The sequence below is a fragment of the Lutra lutra genome, chromosome X, assembly GCF_902655055.1.
Source record: "Lutra lutra chromosome X, mLutLut1.2, whole genome shotgun sequence".
Lineage (NCBI taxonomy): Eukaryota > Metazoa > Chordata > Mammalia > Carnivora > Mustelidae > Lutra > Lutra lutra.
Window position 1 is genome coordinate 1,436,074 of NC_062296.1, and position 15,525 is coordinate 1,451,598.

The following is a 15,525-nucleotide window of genomic DNA, read 5'->3' on the forward strand; positions in this document are numbered from 1 at the left end:
ACTGTTTCCCCAAATTGATTCACACATTCACGGCAATACCTATCAAGATCATCATACAACGAGCTGACTCTAAACTTTCTATGGAAATGCAGGGCCCCAAGAATAGAAGAGGCACTCTGTTTTTAAAGGTTTTATTTATTTATTTGACAGAGAGCTAGAGAGCACAAGTAGGCAGAGGGGTAGAGGGAGAGGGAGAAATAGGCTCCCTGCTGAGGAGGGAGCCCAATGCAGGGCTCAATCCCAGGACCCTGAGATCATGACCTGAGCCGAAGGCAGACGCTTAGCCAACTGAGCCACCCAGGCGCCCAAAGAGGAGACACTCTTGAAGATGAAGGGTTAGGGTTAGACTTGCTGTTCCAGATTTGGAGCATATTCTAGAGTTACGGAACTCAGTGCAGTGTAGTTGGGGTGTGGGGATGGACAAACAGAGCAGTTGGGCTGAATAGAGAGCGTAGAAATAGGACCCTTTCTTCTGCGGACTCCTGATATGTGACAGAGGCTGCATTCATATGGAGACTGAAATGGAGCAAAACTGTACCTCTACATCACACCATAGACAAAAGTCCATCTTACATAGATTAGAAACATAAACACGAAAGGCAAAACTATGACTCTTTTAGAGAAAAATATAGGAGAATATATTCATTGCTAGGAGTAAGCAAGCATTTGTATAGAAGATACAAAAGCAATAAGCACAGAGGAAAAGATCGAGAACTGGTCCACATTAAAATCAAGTATTTGGATTCATCAGAAACATCATAAAGAAAATGAAAAGCTACCTAGTGAGATGAGCATCACACATCTATCCGACCAAGGACTTGTGTTCATCATGCCAAAAGAATTCCAGTTTATTTATTTTCTTAAGATTTTATTTATTTATTTGACAGACAGAGATCACAAGTAGGCAGAGAGGCAGGCAGAGAGCGGGGGGAAGCAGGCTCCCTGCTGAGCAGAGAGCCCGATGTGGGGCTCGATCCCAGGACCCTGAGATCATGACCCCAGCGGAAGGCAGAGGCTTCAATCCACTGAGCCACCCAGGTGCCCCAGAATTCCAGTTTAATAAGAAAGAGCCCAACAACTCCATAGAAAAATGGGCAAGAGTCTTGAACAGGTATGTCACAAAAGCAGAACTTTTCATAAATGTATGAAAAGGTGCTCAATTGTGCTAGGATCAGGGCAGAGGAAAATGAAGGCACAGTGATATACCAGCCACACCTACAAGATAGGCAGGAACTAAAGTCCCAGCTCTGACAGTACCAAGTGTGGGCGAGGATGTGAGGAAATGAGTCCTGAGCGGTGCTGGCGGAACTGTAACTTGGTGCAGTTGCTTTGAGGAACTGGTTGGCTCTATCTGCTCGGATCAAACACACACACAGCGTGTGCCCAGGACAGAGGCTCCAAGAAGAATGTTCTGGGCCGGACGTTTGGCTCTCTGTAGTAAGCAAAACCAGGAAACCCCCCAAATGCCCAACGAGACTAGAATGGGTAAATGAGCTGTGGTGTATCCACACGCGGAAATATCACACAGGAATGCTAACGAACGAACCGTTGCTGTATTTAGTATCACCAACATGATGGTTAGCGAAAAGAAAGAAACAACCTTGGCATGATTCCATTCAGAGAAAGTTCAAAGTAGGCCGGACTAAACTCTTGTTTGGGGAAGCTTCTTTAGGTGATAAAATTCTTTTTAAAGTTCAGTGGGTTAAGCTGCTGCCTTCGGCTCAGGTCATGATCCCAGGTCCTGGGTTCGAGCCCCGCGTCGGGCTTTCTGCTCAGCAGGGAGCCTGCTTCCTCCTCTCTCTCTGCCTGCCTCTCTGCCTGCTTGTGATCTCTGTCTGTCAAATAAATAAATAAAATCTTTAAAAAAATTTTATTTATTTATTTGGGAGAGAAAAACAGACAGAGACAGCAACAGAGAGCATGAGCCAGGAGAGGGGGAAGCAAGCTCCCCACCAAGCAGAGAGCCTGATGCGGGGGCTCGATCCCAAGACCCTGGAACATGACTCAAGCTAAAGGCAGAGGCTTAACCCTAACCCCAAGTACCCTCAAATAGCTTAAAAAAAAGATTTATTTCTTCATTTTGGGGGTGGGAGAGGGCCAGAGGGAGAGGGAGAGAGAGAATCCCAAGCAGACACCCTGCTGAGCACAGAGCCTGACACGGGGCTCCATCCTGCAACCCTGAGATCATGACCTGAGCGGAGAGGACCTGAGCCACCTGAGTGCGTCGTTCGCTCAACAGCTTGAGCCACCAGGCACCCCTCAAAGAGCTTTACTCAGGTATAACTTACATGCATCCAGATGAAGCGCTTAAAGTATACAGTTAGTGGGGGGCGCCTGGGTGTCTCGGTCAGTTAAGCGTCTGACTCTTGATCTCAGCTAAGGTCTTAATCTCAGGGGTGTGAGTTCAAACCACACATAAAAAAATAATAGAACATAAAGTATACAAATTGGCACATTTCGACACATGTATACTCCTGTGAAACCACCACAATCAAGATCATGAACACAGCGATCACCCCCGAAAGACTCTTCATGCCCCTCTGTAAACCCTTCCCCCCAGCAGTCCCGACGGCCCAGTCCCCAGGCAACACCGATCTGCTTTCTATCACTACGTGTTCATTTGGCTTTTCTAGGGTTTTATGCAAACGGAGTGTAGACTCTATATAAATGCGGCATCCAGCTTCTTTCACTCAGTGCGATGACCCTCACCTTGTCCTTCAGTAGCATTCCCTGTCGTGGACGTACCACAGGCTGCTTCCCATTCATCCTCCGAAGGACATTTGCCTCGTTGTACCTGGCGAGGGCATAAAGTGCTACCTGGAATGGAGAGAGCCTATGAATGTCTCCCACCTGTGTGCTCAGAACGGACATCCTGTCCTCCGCACCCAGATCCAGGCTTGAAGTAAGGTGTCAAAAGTGTCTTCTCCAGAGGCTCTTCGGTGACTCAGTCATTAAGCGTCTGCCTTCAGCTCAGGTCATGATCCTGGGGTCCTGGGATCAAGCCCCGCATTGGGCTCCCTGCTCAGCAGGAAGCCTGCTTCTCCCTCTCGCTCTGCCTGATACTTCCCCTCTGGTGCTCTCTCTTGCTTGCTCTCTCTCTCTCTCTCTGTATCAAATAAATAAATAAATAAATAAAATCTTTTTTTAAAAAAATAAAATCTTCTCCAAAGACTTGGGGTGAGACTGAGCTTTGCTCGCAGTTCCAGAACTGAAGGACGGGAGCCGCCCAGTTGAAAACACCCGGCGAGTGCCCAGCACGTGATGGAAAACAGACCCTCTCCAAGGTACGTGCTTCTAGACGCTGGAGGAAAATCATGACCAGTGTGGAATTCCATAGTAGCTACATTATCACTCACATCTAAAGGCAGAATACAGACTCTGCCAGACATGCAACTTCTCGAAAATTTCTCTCCTGCACGCTCCTTAGGGAATTGCTGGAGAATATGCCCCTCCCTCAAAAACCTGTGGGGTAAATACACACAACAAAAAAGGACCAGGGCCACGGGGACACGAGTTCCGACAGAGGAAGGAGAGAGGGAAAGAATTCTGGGGAGGAGGGTCCAGCCTGACTTTGGGTTCCAGGTTTGGAAGCAACCAGTCTCCATCGGAAAAAATGTGACCTAAAAGACAGACACATGCAGTCCTTGGTCCCCATCTCAGCCTTGCCACATGGCTGGTGGTCAGTCATGACCTTGCCCACTGGCTTCCCCAGGAGGGAGCTCCCAGGGAAGCTGAGACCGGATCCCCGCCCAAAAACTCTGTCCAGCTTCTCTTCAAAGTGATGAGGTTGCCCTCTCCTTACCCATCACCCAGGGCTTTTTTTTTTTTTAAGATTTGTTTATTTATTTGAGAGAAAGAGAGCACGAGTGGGACGGAAGAGGGAGAGGGAATCTTAAGCAGACTCAGCTGAGTGCGCAGCCTGATGTGGGACTCCATCCCACAACCGAGATCACGACCCGAGCCGAAACTAAGAGTCGGACGCTTAACCCACTGAGCCTCCCAGGCGACCCCATGGCTCAGATTTTATACACCTCAGCTTTCTCATGCATTCACATAAAGCAAACCTTCCCTAGACTTGCATGTTATTTAAATATATCCCTTGAGTATGCATTACATTTGAAATAAATGTTTTGGGTACAGAGGCGCAGGTGTGTGTTGGGAGTTTATCTGTCAGGTCACCGGACATCTGAGGGCTGACTGTAGCCCAGGCACTTTTCAGGCTCTGGATAGAGCAGAGAACAAGGAGCAGCCCTGCCCTCATGGCGCGCCCCTTACAGTGGGGGAAAAAAGCTATCCGGGCTCCAGAATTTGTAACCCTGGGGAGAAATGGGTGCCCAGAAGGACAGCAGAACCAAGGCACAAAGCGGGACAGCGCGGCTGCTCTTGGAGGTGTGGTACGTAGTCAGAAAACCAGTGTCACAGATTACAGTTTAAGCCAACTCCGTTGTAAAGATTTGAGTATTTCCTGTGTATTATATTTTGCTATCCTAAATGAACTTTTATCCTAAATGAACTGAGCACCTGGGGGGCTCAGTCGGTGACGCGTCTACCTTCGGCTCAGGTCATGGTCCCAGGGTCCTGGGTTGGAGCCTGGTGCTCCGTTTGCTGGTCCCCCTCCTCGTGCTCTCCCCCTCTTTCTGACAAACAAATAAATAAAATCTTTTTTTAACTTTTTAAAAAGATTTTATTTTATTTATTTATTTGACAGAGAGAGAGTGTAAGTAGGCAGAGAGAGAGGGGGAAGCTAGCCAGTTCTCTGACGTGGCTCCAGCCAGGAGCACGGCTTTGATATGCAAACTAATCAATCCAGTTCGAGACCTCCTGCGGCGGGCGGGCTCCCACTGCTCGGGAGGGGTGTGCCTCAGCCCTAATCATCCCAGGGCGAGTGTCAGGCAACTAGAGACACCCCGTAGCCCGAAGCCCACTAAGATTATTAAAACTAGTCAACCCTAAACTGTTCGCCCTGTCCTGCCTTGCCTCTCTCATGGAAACCACAGTCAAGTTTGTGGCATAAACCTTCCCCTCCCTCCTGTTGTCTGCCTCCTGACCGCCCTGCAGCGTCCCAGTGCAGCTCCGCATGGCAGGTGTCCTGTGTCGAAGACCTATGATTGTAATAAACTTTGTTTTTCTTTGTTGTTTTTTTTAAGATTTTATTTATTGGACAGAGGGAGAGAGAGAGCACATGCAGGGGAAGAAGCAGAGGGAGAAGCAGGCTCTTCTCGGAGCAGGGAGTCTGATGTGGGGCTCCATCCCAGGACCCCGGGACCATGACCTGAGCCGAGGGCTGATGCTTCACCAACGGAGCCACCCAGGCGCGCCCCTAAACTTTGTTTTTCTTTGCTTCCCCTCCATCTTTGCTTGTGGTTACACCTGACTGATCATGCCGTAAAAGAATGCAAAGCACCAACTTGTGTCATTCTCTTTGTTTTGCCCCAAGGATAAGACTGTTATATTTCTGCCCATTTATTCACATATTTCCAGCAAACTGTGCTTCCTCTGCTGGAATGAAATACTGCTCTGTTCAGGAAGATTCATTACAGTTTTGGGGTGCCATTTAATATTCTTTGAATCTTCCTTTGTCACACACCAATATTGCTTTCTCCACTGATTAGAAAGGAGGCAGCTGAGCGCAGACGCGTCTCTGAAGAGTTCAGCTGCCGCACAGGCTGTTCAGATGAATTGGCACATCTTGGGGACAAACCAGTGGGCCGTGGCTTCGAGCGCAGGCCCACAGGGTATAGGTAAGCCAAGGGGTGTCTTCAGTAATGGGTTCGGGTGGAATCATCCCATTTTGTCAATGAGTGAGAATCTGAAACCCATGCCGAAATGCTTGATGCCAAACGCGAGCAACGCAGGCACACTGAGTGGCAGCGCTTCGAAGTCTGACAGAAGACCACGAAATCCACGAAGACCACGAACTGTGAGAAACAAGGTTACAGAAATAAAACTCAGAGAAGGAAACCAAGGATGGAGAGAGAGAAGAGGTGGGAGAAAGGTCAAGTGGGCTGATTTCCTTATCTCTCAACAAAAATTGCTCTTATTAGTAGATACTGTTCAATGGGTTTCCTAAGGCTGGAGGGGAACAGGGAGAAGACCTGGAATCAAGGAGGGCCTCTTGGTGGGAGCTCCAGCCTTAGGCATGGAAGCAGTTTCCTACCTGGATGGATCACCAAGCTTCTTCCACATCAACCTCCCAGTACTGCTGGGTGCCCCTTTCCTGGCATTCAATGCCCTTGGTTGACGTACTTTCTGTTTTCTTGGGAGGAACTTCATGGATAAAATAGCCAGTTTAAGACCACAAGGAAGAGCCCATGCTGGCATCATGGCAGAGGAGAGTGAGCGATAACCACTGACCAAATATTAAGCCAGAAAGAGCCCTGAAGAAATTTCAAAAAATAGAAAAGAATACAGAACGCATTCTTTTTAAAAAGATTTTATTATTTATTTATTTGACAGGCAGAGATCACAAGCAGGCAGAGAGGCAGGCAGGGATTGGGGAAGCCAGCTCCCCGCTGAGCAGAGATGCGGGATCGATCCCAGGACACTGAGATGATGACCTGAGCTGAAGGCAGAGGCTTAACCCACTGAGCCACCCAGGTGCTCCAGAGCACATTCTTGGAATAGAATGTTGACAATTAAAATGGAAAACAGAACAAAAGCCTACCTTTAGAATTTAAAACTCCCTTTAAAAAAAATCTTTGGTTAAAAGAAGTCTAAGAAAAAAATTGCAGAATATCTAGAAAACAGGAATGATGAGAACAGAAAGTACTGAGCTGGAACACAGAGAAACCAGAGAACTAATAAATCAATCTCAAAACTGACTGTTTGAGAACCCCAAAACAAAACCAAAAGATAAAACAATGGCCAACCTAAGCAAGGGGAGAAAAGAACCAAAAGAAAACAAAATGAAAGGCCCAAACTGGGAAATAACAGAATTGGTCATAAGTGTCCCAGGGTCACAAACAATTTGTGTTATAGGCAACAGAAAAAGTAATTACGGTAGTGGAACCCTTAACCACAGAGAAAGTTCTCATGAAGAGATCCCTGATGCCTGATTGAGCTACTGCCACTGTTTCAGATGTCACCTCCAGACCCAATCCATTCCAGGAGGAGCAGAACGTCTGTGGCTTCCCAGAAGTCCCTTGGAGAACATCCCTGAACTTAACCCTGGTTAGAACTCGGTCACTGCCCACCACAGTTTGCCACAGCAGGAGTTCTTCCTGAATTACACAAGAAGAGGGGGAGCCATGGGTGACTGCATGGTTCAGTAGGTTAAGCATCCGACACTTGATTTCAGCTCAGGTCATGATCTGAGGGTTGTGAGATCAAGTCCTACGTTGGGCTATATACTAGGTGTGGAGCCTGCTTGAGATTTTCTGTCTCTTCCTCTCCCTCTGCACCGCCCCCCCTCATTACAGAGTGTGTTTGGATATCTGGTAAGGCAGTCTTCTCTTGAGTCAACAGTTTCTTGGCCCATCTTGTATATTTATTGTGATGAACACTTGAATCATATCCTTAAGTTCCATGACATTCAGGTAAGGGAAAAAATGGATAACGCCTACTGGCATCCTTCAATTTCCAATGTTTCTGTTCCCCTTTCCTCCACTGTCTACCTTTTTAGAGATTATCTTTTCCTCTTTATCAGGATGAGATGTAAATGTTCTGACAGTTCAAAAGTCAAGTGAAGCTGCTATCCAGTGGTCAAAGGTATATTACTATTGAAAGTTAGCACACCTGTGTGGCTCAGTTGGTCAAGCATTAGCCTTCAGCTCAGGTCATGATCTTGGGGTCCTGGGATCAAGTCCTGTGTAGCACTCCTTGTTCAGTGGGGAGTCTGCTTTCTCCCTCTCCCTCTGCCCCTCCCCCTGCCTCTGTCTCTCTCTCTCTCAAATAAATAAAATGTTTTTTTAAGAAAGTTAATAGAAGAGGTTCGAGTGTAATATTTATACTTACAAACAACTAAAGATAACAGTATGAATATCAAATACGGTGTGGCAGGAGTTCCCAAGACCACCCTCAGGAGCACCCAGGCCTTCTGAGTTAGGGCTGTGTCCCATCCTGCAATGAAAACCTATCCTTCCATGTTCTGTGTATATAAGCAAGTTTTCTGCAAGTTGAAAACCAAAGACAAGTTGAAAACCAAAGATATCATAACCTGAATGTTCGTTATGATATTTATGTAAATTTTTAAAAAAGATTTTGTTTATTTATTTGACAGACAGAGATCACAAGCAGGCACAGAGGCAGGCAGAGAGAGAGGAGGAAGCAGGCTCCCTGCTGAGCAGAGAGCCTGATGTGGGGCTCGATCCCCGGACGCTGAGATCATGACCTGAGCCGAAGGCAGAGGCTTTAACCCACCGAGCCACCCAGGTGCCCCTTTATGTAAATATTTTTGATGTCAGATCAAGAAGACACATTCTAGGATTACATTTCCTTTGTATAAATTGAATTGATGAACTCTGGGCCATTGGGAAAGAGAGTTGCTTCAGCCTCAAGGTCCAGTGAATTCTCTCTTCTTATGCACCATTAGTTGGTAAAATTATGACATATTTTACTTTCTTTCTTATTTTGATCATAAATTTGTCATCAGTTCTTGTTTTCCTGTTTCTAGGTGCTTTCCTTTATTTTCTTGTACTAATTAACAATCATTGCATTCAATTTTCTTCAAATTCCCAATCACACCATCTCATATTTGAGTTGACACACACACGCCCTTTCTTCTCTGAATTCTTGGAGTTCTCTCTCCCAGAGCCTGCCATTCTCCTACTTCAATCTGCTCTGGTTGCCAATCAGGCCTTCTGCCCAGTTGGCATCCCTGATATTTCCTATAACTGTGCTCCTGGATTAGATCCACTGTTTTGTGGATCCCACATTTTCCTTTTTCTTGGCTTATACCCTTGTTTTGCTGGAGAACATCCTCAAGTAGTTTCCTAAGAAAGGATATTTGAGAGAAATTTTCTTAGCTTTTGCATGTCTAAAAATATTTTAATTCCATTGTCATATTTGATGGATTTTTTAAAGATTTATTTATTTATTTGACAGACAGAGATCACAAGTAGGCAGAGAGGCAGGCAGAGAGAGAGAGAGGAGGAAGCAAGCTCCCCGCCGAGCAGAGAGCCCGACGCAGGGCTCGATCCCAGGACCCTGGGATCATGACCCGAGCCGAAGGCAGAGGCCTTAACCCACTGAGCCACCCAGGCGCCCCTACTTGATTATTTTTAATGTCAAAGACCTTCTTCAAATTTCTGAGGATTCTTAATAGTTTTTTTTAGAGGATTTATTTATTCATTTGACAGACCGAGATCACAAGTAGGCAGAGAGGCAGGCAGAGAGAGAAGAGGAAGCAGGCTCCCTGCTGAGCAGAGAGCCCGATGTGGGGCTCGATCCCAGGACCCTGAGATCATGACCCAAGCCTAAGGCAGAGGCTTAACCCCCTGAGCCACCCAGGTGCCCCTCTTAGTGGTTTTTTAATATTTAATAAAGAAATGCTGGATAGCTATTGTGGATTTAATCTGCTTTAGGGAAAATAGGTCTGTTTTCCTGCTATGAGTCTTCTGTGTAGGCCAGGGAACCAAAGAACAGAGTTCACATTCTCCAAATGTTAGAATGAGGAGAAAATTGTTCAGGAGTTGCCAACTTCCATGCCGGAAGCTCTACCTCTCTGTAGACATTTCATTCCATTTCTTTAGAGGATGGTCACGGGTTTTTCTTGCAGGCCTGCACCAGCTGCCAGCTCAGCTACTTGGTAGAGAAGAGGAGCTTCCAACTGTATTGCGATCTTCAGTTAATTCTCATGTGTTCGGTCCCATTTTGTTCTGTTGCCTTCCACCACATGCCTGCTGGCTCTGAGCCTACTCTGGGGCGCCTGGGTGGCTCAGTTGGTTGACCATCTGGCTCTTGGTTTCGGCTCAGGTCATGATCTTTGGCACTGTGAGCTTGAGCCCACTGGTCAGGGTCCGAGCTCAGGGAGGACTCTGCTGGAGATTCTCTCTCTCCCTCTGCCCCTCCCCCCAAACATGCTCGCTCTTGCTCTCTCTCTAAAGTAAATAAATAAATAAATAAATCTTAAAAAAGGAAGGAAAACTGTGTGTGTGTGCACATACAACTGTGAATATAATGTATCAGAATTAATTCTTTTCTCATCTATTTTCCCATTTCTTAGTACATGTAGTTAGGTTATTAAGTTTTTTTAAGATTTTATTTGTTTATTTGGGAGAGAGAGAGATCACAGAGGCAGAGGGAGAGGGAGAAGCAGACTCACCACTGAGCCTAGAGCCTGATGTGGGGCTTGGTCCCAGGACCCTGAGATCATGACTTGGGCTGAAGGCAGATGCTTCACCGACTGAGCCACCCAGGCCCCCCAAGGTTATTAATTTTTCTAGATGACTACTTTAGCTACATAATGTAGGTCATTGTTTGTCATTTCTGAAGTTTATCATTTTAGCTGTTGTTTCCTTTTCAGCCAGAGTTATTTTGAAGTCTGTTTTAAAACAAGTGGAAAGTGGTTTTTCATTTTGTTTTGTTTTACTTTTTCCCATTCTTTTGTTCCTAAGTTTGAATCTTATCATAAAGTTGCCAGAGACTGGACTGCATGATTTCAACATTTTGGAATTTACTGAGACTTTTTTTGAGGTGGCTAATTCATAAGTAACTTTAGGAAATTTTCCATAGTGCTTGAAACAAATTTATGTTCTTAATTTTTTGTTATCATCTGGGATGCTAGTTCTACAACTCCAGACCACCCATTTTGCCCTTCTCATTTTCCATTGCCTTTTTGGATGTACTTTCCTAAAAGTAAATATTCCTATCAGTCTAAGGAATTTTTAGACAGATCAATTAGGAGTTGGTGCTCTGTCTGTCATATTGATAAAATCCTTCTGGTAGTTGGTTTTCTGTCAATTGCTAGTCATACTATATTTTTCTGATTTTTCTAAAAGATTTTATTTATTTATTAGAGAGAGAGAGAGAGAGAGTGAGACAGCACAAGGGGGGGCGGCAGAGGGAGAGGGAGAAACAGACTCCCCCCTGAGCAGAGAGCTCGATGTGGGGCTAGATCCCAGGACCCCGAGATCATGACCTGAGCCAAAAGCAGACACTTAACCAACTGAGCCACCCAGGTGCTCCAATTTTCCTGGTTTTTATCTTTTACAGTCCAAATTTTAAGGGGACCCATTTAAAAAATATTATAGCCCATTTTTAAAAATGACACATTTTTAATTCTACTGGTGAATAATTTAAACTCTACTATGTTTTTCTACTTTTCAATGGCAAAAGTGAAATTGTATTTTTTTTAAAGATTTTATTTATTTATTTGACAGAGAGAAATCACAAGTAAGCAGAGAGGCAGGCAGAGAGAGAGGAGGAAGCAGGCTCCCTGCTGAGCAGAAAGCCCGATGTGGGGCTCGAACCCAGGACCTGGGATCATGACCTGAGCCGAAGGCAGCGGCTTAACCCACTGAGCCACCCAGGCGCCCCGAAATTGTATTATTTAAGCCTTGTTTAGTCAAACTAAGGAATTTAGCAAGATCCTCTTCATTCGTTTTCTTTTTCAAAAATGTCTTGACTTCTAGTCTTGTACACTTACTCTTCCCAATCTAGAATTAACTTGTTACAGTCCACAGAAACTCCTTGATTTTGACTTGGGGAAAAGAATCTCCAGATTAATTTATGAAGAATTGGCATCTTTATTATGTAACTCTTTCCTTCCAGGAATGCAGTAGTTTGTTTGTTTGTTTGTTTGTTTTTTCTTACTTGACAGAGACAGAGAGAGAGGGAACACAAGGAGAAGCAGGTTTCCCACAGAGCAGAGAGCCCAATGTGCGGCTCGATCCCAGGACCCTGGGATCATGATCTGAGCCGAGGGCAGACGCTTAATGACTGAGCCACCCAGGCGTCCCATCTTTCTTTCTTTTTTTAATCTGTGATTAGTACTTTATTTTCTTTATTGTGTTATGTTAGTCACCATACAATACATCATTAGTTTTTGATATAGTGTTCCAAGATCTCTCTCTCCCTTCCTTTCTTCTTTCTTTCTTTCGTCTTCTTTTATGTTTTTCAGTCAAGTTTTATAGTTTTTAAATATAGGTTTTTGGCATTTCTTAAGGTTATTCCCAGCCGTTTTATAATTTTTGTAGCCAGAGTAAGTTGAGTCTTTTTTTAAAATTACATTTCCGGGGCACCTGGGTGGCTCACTTGTTAAGCATCTGCCTTCAGCTCAGGTCATGATCCCAGGGTCCTGAGATCAAGCCCCACATCAGGCTCTCTGCTCAGTGGGAAGCCTGCTTCCTCCTCTCCCACTCCCCCCGCTTGTGTTCCCTCTCTTGCTCACTGTATCTCTCTCTGTCAAATAATAAATAAAATCTTTAAAAAAAATAAATAAAATCACATTTCACAGCTTTTTATTACTGGCTGTATCTATATGTCTGCATCCTAAAAACCAGGGAATTGATCTTTCCTTACTGAGGCTAATGGGTTTTTCTCCTCATGATGAAATTCCAAGGATGAGGTTTCAAAGAGAATCAGAGGAGGATACCTGTGTTTTATTTTACATGAATGATGTTGCACCATAGATCTTGTTCTGTTTCTTGTTTTGTTCCTACCTAACACCATTAAATACGATGTTTGCTCTGAGCATTTCCATAGATACCTTTGATTAGATTGAGGAAGCTCCCTTCTACTCATAGCTCTCTGAGTTGTTTTCCTCATAAGTAGGTGTTGTGTTTAATTAAACACTTTTCCTGCATCTATTGAAATAATCATATAATTTGTTCCCCTTAAATCTGTTAAGATTGATTTCTAATTTTAAACCATCCTTGCATTCTTAGCATAAATTTCAACTTGGTTATGAAATATAATTATAATCTGCTGGATTCAGTTTATTTGTCTAGCATTTTTACATCTATCTAACATATCCTATAGCATACTTTCATTGGCTCATTATAGTAGTTATATTAGTCTCATAAAATACGTTTGGAGAGTTTTTTTTTCTGTGTATGGTTGGAATTACCCATTCATTAATAATTTGGTAGACTTCAACTGCAAAGCTCTCCAAGCCTTTTTTGTTTGTTTGGCAGGGGGTAGATTTTTAAGATACATAGTCAATTTCTTTGTGGTTATAGAGGGTCTATCCAGGTTTTATGTTTCTAGGGTCAGTTTTGGTAAGCTGTGCTTTTCTAGGAATTTGTTCATTTTGTTTATGTTTTCCAATTTTCTGCCATACAGTTGTTTATAATATCCTTTTAAAATTTTATGTCTTATCTACTACCTATTGTATAATCTATATATCGTGGTTGCATCTCTTTTTCATTTCTAATATAATTTGTCTTTCCTCTCTTTATATTTAGGTTCTTAAAGGGCTGGCTTTTGCTTTTCAGCTTTTCAGAGAATCAGCTTTTGATGTTCCAATCCTATCATTCATTTCTGTTTCATCCTTTCTATTCATCCTTAATTGTCTTCCTATTTTCTCCAGGTTTACTCTGCTGTTTCTTTTTATAGTTTCTTTTCTTTTTTTTAAGATTTTATTTATTTATTTGAGAGAGAAAGAGAGCAAGATCACACACATTTGGGAGCAAGCACAAGCAGGGGGAGGAGCAGAGGGAAAAGGAGACTCCTGGCTGAGCATGAATCCTGATGTGTGGGGCTCTATCCCAGGACCCTGAAATCATGACCTGAGCTGAAGTCATACACTTAACTGACTGAGCCCCCCAGGTACCCCTCTTTTATAGCTTCTTGAGCTGAATGCTCAACTCGTTGACTTGTTAACCCAAACGCCTACTCAACACCTCCACTTGCACGTCTAATAGGCACCCAAGCTTAACATGGTCAAAATGGAACTCTTGATATGTACCTCTGAAAATGTGGTTTCGTACAATTTTCCCCATCATAGTGAAAGGTACCGATTCATTCAGTTGCTCAGTGGAAAACTCAGGAATCATCCTCGTTCCTTCTCTTTCTCTATACATCTAATCTTTTCTACTCGACTTTGAAAATCCAGAATGAGTGTTACAATATCTCAGACCTCCACTGCTACCACCCTAGTTCATGCCACTATCACTTCTCCTAGACGGTTGTCAGGGTCTCCTGACTGGACTTTTGTTTCTAGTTTTGTCCCTCATGGACAACTCTCCACACTGCACATACAACATGGATCTGATGATGTTAACTCTCAGTTCAAAGTCCTCCAAAGGCTTCATCTCAGGAAAGGCTCCCAGTTCCCATGGTCGCTCTAGCTGCCTCTCCAACTGCACACCCTGCTATTCTCTGGCCACATAAACTTTCTTCCCAACATGCCAGGCACAGTAGCTCCTCAGGGCTTTTGAACTTGCCTGGAATGTTCTCTCCACAGATATCCATATGGGGGAATAAAACAAAGGCAAAAGTCTATAGATATCTAAATAGCACCCCCTTTACTCTTGCTTTATGTGTCTCAAAACCCTTATCACTATGCGACATTATATTATATACTAATTTGTATGCTTAGTATGAATCTTTGCCACAAGAATGTTTACTCTCTTGCTCAGTACTGTGAATCCAGAACCTGGAACAGTGCCTGGCATGTAGCAGGTACTTAATAAATGAAGGGGAGCCATCAAATCAGAATTAGAAGGTTCCCTGTTTTTTTTTTTTAAAGATTTCATTTATTTATTTGAGAGAGAGAGCGAGCTTGAGAGGGAGAGGGTCAGAGGGAGAAGCAGACTCCCTGCTCAGCAGGGAGCCCGATGCGTAACTCGATCCCAGGACTCGAGGATCATGACCTGAGCCGAAGGCAGTTGCTTAACCAACTGAGCCTCCCAGGCGCCCCTAGAAGGTTCCTTGTTAAGCACAGAACCAGTACAAGGAGCACTGGATGAACTAGATAGGTGGAATACGATTAAGGTTGCCTTGAGAAATAGTCCTGTCCTGCACACCCTATTGGATAAAACTTTTCCCATACTCCTAAATATTTTTCTGACCCAGAATTGCTGGATCTTAGCTCACAAATCACCTTTTCTATCAAGTGTTCCCTCTCCCCTCCTGGCAGAACTAAGTGCTGCTTCCTTGTTGTGCTCTCACTGCCCCTTCTCCACACCTCCACCAAGCATCTGATACAACAATGATAGATCTCGGTGCAGCCTGGCCATGCACAGTCTTCTCCCACCAGAGTTTCAGGAAGACCACGGCTGTGGTTTGTTATTTATTCCCTGACCCTGTGAGAGTGTGGCATAGGGCATCGGGCACACGGCAGGCCCAGATGGAAAAGAATGCAACGGGTAGGGCCCTGAAACGAAGGTCGGTTGTCTGGAACAACGTCAGGCTCCAGGCTAGGCAAGTTTGCTGCTCCTAGTGAAGGTGGTGATACTGAGAAAATACAGGTGCGGTGAAACTCTTACAGCAGCGTAGTTTGTGCGTTTGTGTACAGCGGGTCAACGGCCCAGGAGGGCCACGCAAAAAACGCGTGCGGAGCCTAGGCCTTCACTTGCCCCAGCATCCGCAAGGGCCCATTAATCCTTAATATTCAAATTCCTCCCACTAAACCAGCCCCTCCGC